Genomic DNA, 6,642 nt, shown 5'->3' with positions numbered 1-6,642 from the left:
AAAATTGCTTAAATATCTAGTTTAGTTCAAATTTAAACTCGAAATGTTTTCAAAATAAAACTGTGTTAATGTATTTTTCATATTTTTTGATTATGAGAAAAGATTTAACACTAGGTACCTCTCTGGTCTTGATGTCTTAAATATTATATTCTAATACTACTATGCAATAAATAGGTACAATTGATTTGTAAATATTTTTCTACTACAATACATACCATTTTTCATTTGCTGGAAATTTATAGAACGTTAGTTCGGGTTTATTTTTACTCCTTTTATTGCTGTTCCAGTATGAACAAGTAACATGAGAAGGCATAATAATATGTAAGGAAATACAAACATCAAATTTTACAAATAAAAAGTCAGTAAATATAAATAACAAAAAACATTAATTATATTTGGAATTTTAAAATTTAAAATTTTTAACAAATCATTATTATCAAAATATAATACAGACACATATCTTAATATCTATAGTATTTGATGATAATCTATTTTTAATTAGTGTTCTTGTTTAAATCAGAAATTATGTGTAATATTGGAGTCAACGCCGTAAAATGTTATAAGTAGGCAACCTATATGTTTTTGGTGGGACGAAATGTGTCGCGATTTTTAATCGGGCTGTCGGGCTGTCCCGTATTCTTATCTATAGTATTTGGTATTACTCGCATTTTAATATTACACGACGTGATAATAGCATGATTTAAGACGGCCCACTGTCCCAGATGTCCTAAATCATGGTAAACAGAAGTAAATAGTGCTTGGTATTATTTAAAACAGAGAATGCGAATGAATAGGAATCCGTTCTATTTACAAATGATAAGTACTACGCGTCGTGTAATCTGAGATTTATGCTCATGTTTGCGATCACGATTGAAGATATTCGGTATACTTGTGAAGTTGTGACTTAAAAAGTCCTAGGATTTACCTATCTTTCATCATGCAATCCGTGTGTATGGTACCTATATGTGTGGACTCCGCATAGTGTGCATATGGATTTTCAGCCTGTAAGTCTGCTTTTTACTATAATAGTATGTATTTGGATCTGCAGGTCTGGTTTCAGTATGTCCCAACTTTGTTGTTACAGTCAAAGGGTCATCGATTGCTTGATGTTTGCTCAAGAAGGACTTTAAATCGCTCGTCATTATTGTCGGTGCAAGACATTGATTACAGAGAGTGGTTAGTTGTTGTATATTAAACTAAAGTATTACCTATTCAGGATCCTAGTATGTACCTAATTCAGTTTTATCTATAGTTCGGTTTTTATTATATTATTTGATTCGTTACTATGCATAGAGCTGCACTAATAACTTTACCTTTAGTTAGTGTGGTGTGGTTTTTTAATTCTATTACGTTGTTTAATATTATTATAATCACAGCTTGGTCTATATCCAATACATATTCACTGTCACTAGCATTGGGTATTTATTGTGGTTCAAGTGTCTTCAGTCTTGACACATTTTTATGCATTAGATACTAATATGGCTTAATTATCATACAGTTATCATACTAAAAAAGGTGGTTATAAATGTAATAATATGCTCTTAAAATCATTTTTATAAGCGCTTAATACAAAATTTTTAGTATATAAAAAATTTGAATAATATTAGGTACATTAAAATTATTTATTTTATTGTTCTATCCAATTGTTTTGAAGGACTTTTACTGATATAGAATCAAAAAACCATAACAGCATTTAAATTATGCAGTAGGTACCTATAGTTTTCTCGATCTCGAGATTTTTGAAAATATGTTCATGAACCAAAAAAGCATTCCTCAATCCCTTTGAAGATCCATTATGGTACGTCAACTGCTTTTAGTGATCTTGAATTAGTTTCCCTATTCTCTGATTACTTTTCAATCCATTTGAGTGCCCTTAAGTTAGTTTCACACTATGAGTTTTAGATGCAAGTGAATGCGCGTTTTTAAATCACATGAACGCAATACATAAATGGATTTCCGCGAATAAATTAATCCTTTCACTCTACGGAATAAAAGTGTTGTCGATCGCGTCCAATTGTATAAGATCAGACTGGTTTAATTTGGTGCGTTCAAACACACCTGCAATCTAAAATTAAATAACACTTTAAACTGATATCATTCACTATGCGATTAAATGTATATGTTTCTCCAGTCACTCATCCACTCTCTATGTTAGCCATTACATTAATGTTTTCACGGGTCTAGGTTTTATTAAACGTAACATAAAGCTCTTCTCATAATTTAATTGTCTCCGTGTATTGTATTTTGATCATATTCGGCTCATACTCGAGTACCTTTCCATCAATTCTAACACTGTGTATAAACAATCATGAAAGTAACCTCTATAATATCATCATAGATTATTTATGAAAAACGCTAGCATCAGACTATGTTACAAATTGATTTTATATATATGTGTAATAATTTACAATGAATAGGTACCCAGATTAAGTCTTATGCATGAATGTGAGATAAAGGGTTATTCACAAAAAATAGTTAACTTGATTTCTTCTGTTGAATACATTTTTCTGAGAATTAGAAACTTTGGTATGTTTGGAAAAAATATGATATGTTGCATTCAGATTGCATACATACAGTATGTGTTGACATTTAAATGTTAGCGCTGACGAGTTAATTAAAACTTAATTCTGACATCTAAACAATCTTGTACACAAATCTGAGATCTAGTTATTTACATATAACATTATTATAATACAACTACCTAATTCAATTTTTAGCTAATGCTTATTTTTCATTCTTTTGTTTAGATAATATTTTTAAACAAAGTACAAAATGTCCTGTACTACTCACCTATGAAGGTGAATTCAAAAAACATAAAGCTGATAGATAGTTGTCAAGAAAAAAACAATTATAAACAATATACCAAAGGTACGTATTAATTAAATTGTATTTAAGATGGCGTAACATGGGCATTTGTTGTCCTCTCTTACAAGTGCATAATATAGCAAATTTACGATGAGTATATTATGTGTAGTTTTGTTAACTTAAAAATTAGAGTGAATTGACCACTAATGAAACTTGATATTTAGAACATTATTTGTGTTTGTTTGTGATTTTTTTACAATAGTAGAATATTTTAGTGATTTTTGTATGTATAAAATAGCATAAATTAGAATGCTCATAACTCAATTTAAAACTGAATATTATCATAAAAAACCCACATACAAACACAGATAATGTTCATTACATAAAGTTTCTTAAAAGGTTGATTACTCTAATTTTTAAACAAAGAAGCTACATGTGATTTGCTGATGGTAAATTGGTATGTTACGTACTTTTATGATGGAGAACAAATGCCAGTATTACGTCCTCTTAATAAATTATATGAAAACTAGGTATTATGATTATTTTTTTAAAGAAAAATGAATAGTAATTTTTTTTATAATGTATTTATTATATTTCAATGTTTTATAGACAAATCAAAAGCCACTACCGAGAAAATTTATTTTTCTAAGAAAAAACAATAAGCATACTTCAAGCTACAAATGGTACTTTTCAATAAATTTCGATTTATGAATCGGAGCAATATTATACTGTAAAAATGAATATTCTTCCACATAGTACAGATAAGTTTTCTACATCTGATATTTCAATGTCAATCTCTGAAAAATACTACCAACAATTTTACTCAATCTTTTTCTGTCTTTGATTCTTCTTCATAATTACGAGCAGATTGTGAATAAGCATATCTCAGCAATCGATTGATAATACTGAAGAAATTAATTTGGAAAAATATATTATATAAATGTACTTAATACATCTAATAATTACTGTTGAAAAAAAAAAATAGTTAAAATGTATCAGAAATAAAGGCTATTGAAACCTGTTGTTGGTTTGTCATTAGTACAAATTGAACAATGTGATGATAATATGGCTGATTCAACAATACAAACAAATTTGGAATAAATACTTCCAAAAAGTGAAACTAATTATTTTGTGCATAATAAATTACTTACAAGCTTTATACAATATGAACAGGAATGGGATATAGATCCAGAACAGAGCATTAACTTCCATTGATCATTCTTCATTCTTTTCAATATCTGATTTCAAACAAAAACTAAAGAATATTTAATTTACACGAAACTGTAAATAAATGTTATGAAGCTACATCATTAATTAAATACATTGTATTTACTTATTGAAGAGTATATTTATTAGAAATTTATATTTACTTAATAAACTATAGTTGTAAGTCCTATACATTATACTTATATGTTATAGGAACATACTATATTTAAATTAGTTATTAGTTAAAAATAGTAAGCGTTAATAATATTAATAATAATAATTTTAAGTAGACAATGTTTTTGACACTTAAATATTTATATAAGCGGTTTCAACTAAATGTATATTATTATTTTAGTTTCCTGAAAACAAGAGTATATAATATGTATTTTGACTTATAAATGATAGACTTATATTGATAATTTCTATTGTTAATTGGTTTCATCATACAATTTATGTGTTCAAAATGTCTAGGACTACTCATCTGTGATTTAAATTTAAATTTAAAATGTTATCTTTTTTAGTGCTATAATTTTAAGTAAACTACAAGTATCACCACAATATAAAAATAAGGGATTTTTTTAAACATAATTTAAATTGTCAAATTTGTCAATTTAAAGAAGCATACTCGAAATTTGATCAAACTAATGAGAAGCATATAATATTTTTAGTTGACTTTTAGTTAAAATCATTAAACATACATTTAATCAATCCAATTTTATATGATATGATTTATTTAAAATGGTTAAAGAAAAGTTTGGAATGGAAAAAAACTGCTTGGTCCTTTATAATATCTTTGCTCGGTAAACATTTTTTTTTTTTTTTTTTTTTTTGTATAGTCAAAAAGTAACAACTTTTTATTTTTATATTTTGAGAACAAGAAATAATAGCATATTTTTCAAAATTGAATGATATCAATCTTTTGGTTCACCTATTGATAAAGGATATTTAAATTATACAGTAATTTTGTTTTATTATATTACCATTGGATATTTAATATAATTTAGTGTCATCTACTAATAGAAGACATTTTGAATGTTTTAGGACCTAATAATTAGTACCATTATTGAATAGGAAGAAAGTACCGGTTATAAGAAACCCTAGATAAAACATCTATCCAATTAAACATTTTCATATTGTGCAGCGTTTGAGTTTGATTTGTTAAAAAAGGGAAGATCCCCCTAAGCAACGGATTACTGAAGTCATAAGATTTGAGTTTAGCAATTAATAGAGAATAATTGACCTTATGAATATAAATAACTTTTAATATTTCTGTAAATAGAACTAAATTTATTATTGTTATAAAATGAATCCCAAGTTTCAAAATGTATTTCTTAAATATACTCAAAGTAAGCCACCAGCGTTTTAGATGAAAACTATATTATTGATTATTTGCTATGATATGCTCACATAAAAAAAAAGATTTGGTTATTTATTAATTTAGAAAATATTTTAGGGATAATTTAAGTATTGTAAATAGGTCGGTAGGTTATTAATAACATTGATTATTAAAATTTTATCTTTTTATTTGTATTATTTGAACTACCACAAAAGTTATTTTTAATATAAAATGTTAACTTATTTTTAAAGTTAAAGTAGATTTGTTATAGTTGTGTTAGTATTATTTATGATATTGTTCATTCCATTGTCATGAATGTGATAAGAAAAAAATTAATAATTTTATGGAATTTATAAGAATTTCATTCTTATAAAGTCAAGTTTTTACCCTGAAAATGCATCTAGGAGAGAACAAATAATTATCAACAGAGCTAGAATAGGCCACTCCAATATCACCCACTCCTACTTAATCACCAAGGAACCTAAACCAATGTGCGACTCATGCAACACCCACCTTACAATTGAACACATCGTTATGGATTGCCCCACATTTTCAACCGCACATTTTATTCTCAACAATCCAAGGTCAATCAAAGAAGCTCTCAATCAACATAACTTCGACAACATTCTTAAATTTTTCAAACAAATAGATATAGACAAAAAACTGTAAATATTAGAATATTTTACATTGTATAATAATAATAATAATAAGATAATCTATAAAGACAATGTCAACTTTTATATTGTATAACTATCATTTTGTAATTATAGGCTAATAATCCTAGTAATTGAAGCCTTTATGTTAATAAATAAAAAAAAAAAAAAAGTCAAGTTTGTATTTTATTATTTTATTATTTTTTGTAAAATTATAATTTTTTTGTTTCTATGCCTAGTGGAGGAATGCTACAAAGTCCACTAAACTTTTTTTATAAAATGAAGGTTACTTCGATAATGTTATATTGTTTACTTATACATTATGTGAATATTGAATGATATTATTATATTATATATTTAAATATGTTCATAAAAATAAACCGAACAATCATATTTTGGTAACACATCTATTATATAGGAATACTTAATGTTGTAACCCCTTCTATAAATCTCAAACCCTATTTACACCCATACTCTTAGGATAATAGTTAAAGTATAGTTCAAAAAGCGACAAAATTGTTAGAAAATTTAATCAAGTAAAAGGTGAAATATTTTTTCGATTTGAAGGAGAACCGGAGTTTGGTTTGATTTTTTTTAAATTTATATTTATATTTATGTATATTAATTTGACTAAGTAAGGAA

At 26.3% G+C, this 6,642-nt stretch overlaps 1 long non-coding RNA gene across 3 annotated transcripts; it reads left to right on the top strand.

The window, feature by feature from the left end:
- The first annotated feature begins 691 nt into the window (after positions 1-691).
- On the top strand, positions 692-6,279 carry LOC149059530 (uncharacterized). Of its 3 annotated transcripts, none has more exons than XR_016189910.1 (4): positions 692-1,004; positions 1,085-1,176; positions 2,748-2,868; positions 3,415-6,279. It is a non-coding gene; the product is annotated as an uncharacterized LOC149059530 (long non-coding RNA). The 3 variants fall into 3 exon arrangements; XR_016189911.1 differs by having other exon boundaries at positions 1,085-1,223; XR_016189909.1 differs by lacking the exon at positions 1,085-1,176.
- Positions 6,280-6,642: the final 363 nt, after the last annotated feature.

The sequence above is a fragment of the Diuraphis noxia genome, unplaced genomic scaffold (genome assembly GCF_037042655.1).
Source record: "Diuraphis noxia isolate RWA-SAM2 unplaced genomic scaffold, SU_Dnox_SAM2 contig0001, whole genome shotgun sequence".
Taxonomy (NCBI): Eukaryota; Metazoa; Arthropoda; class Insecta; order Hemiptera; family Aphididae; genus Diuraphis; species Diuraphis noxia.
This window is presented reverse-complemented; position numbering and strand designations above follow the sequence as displayed.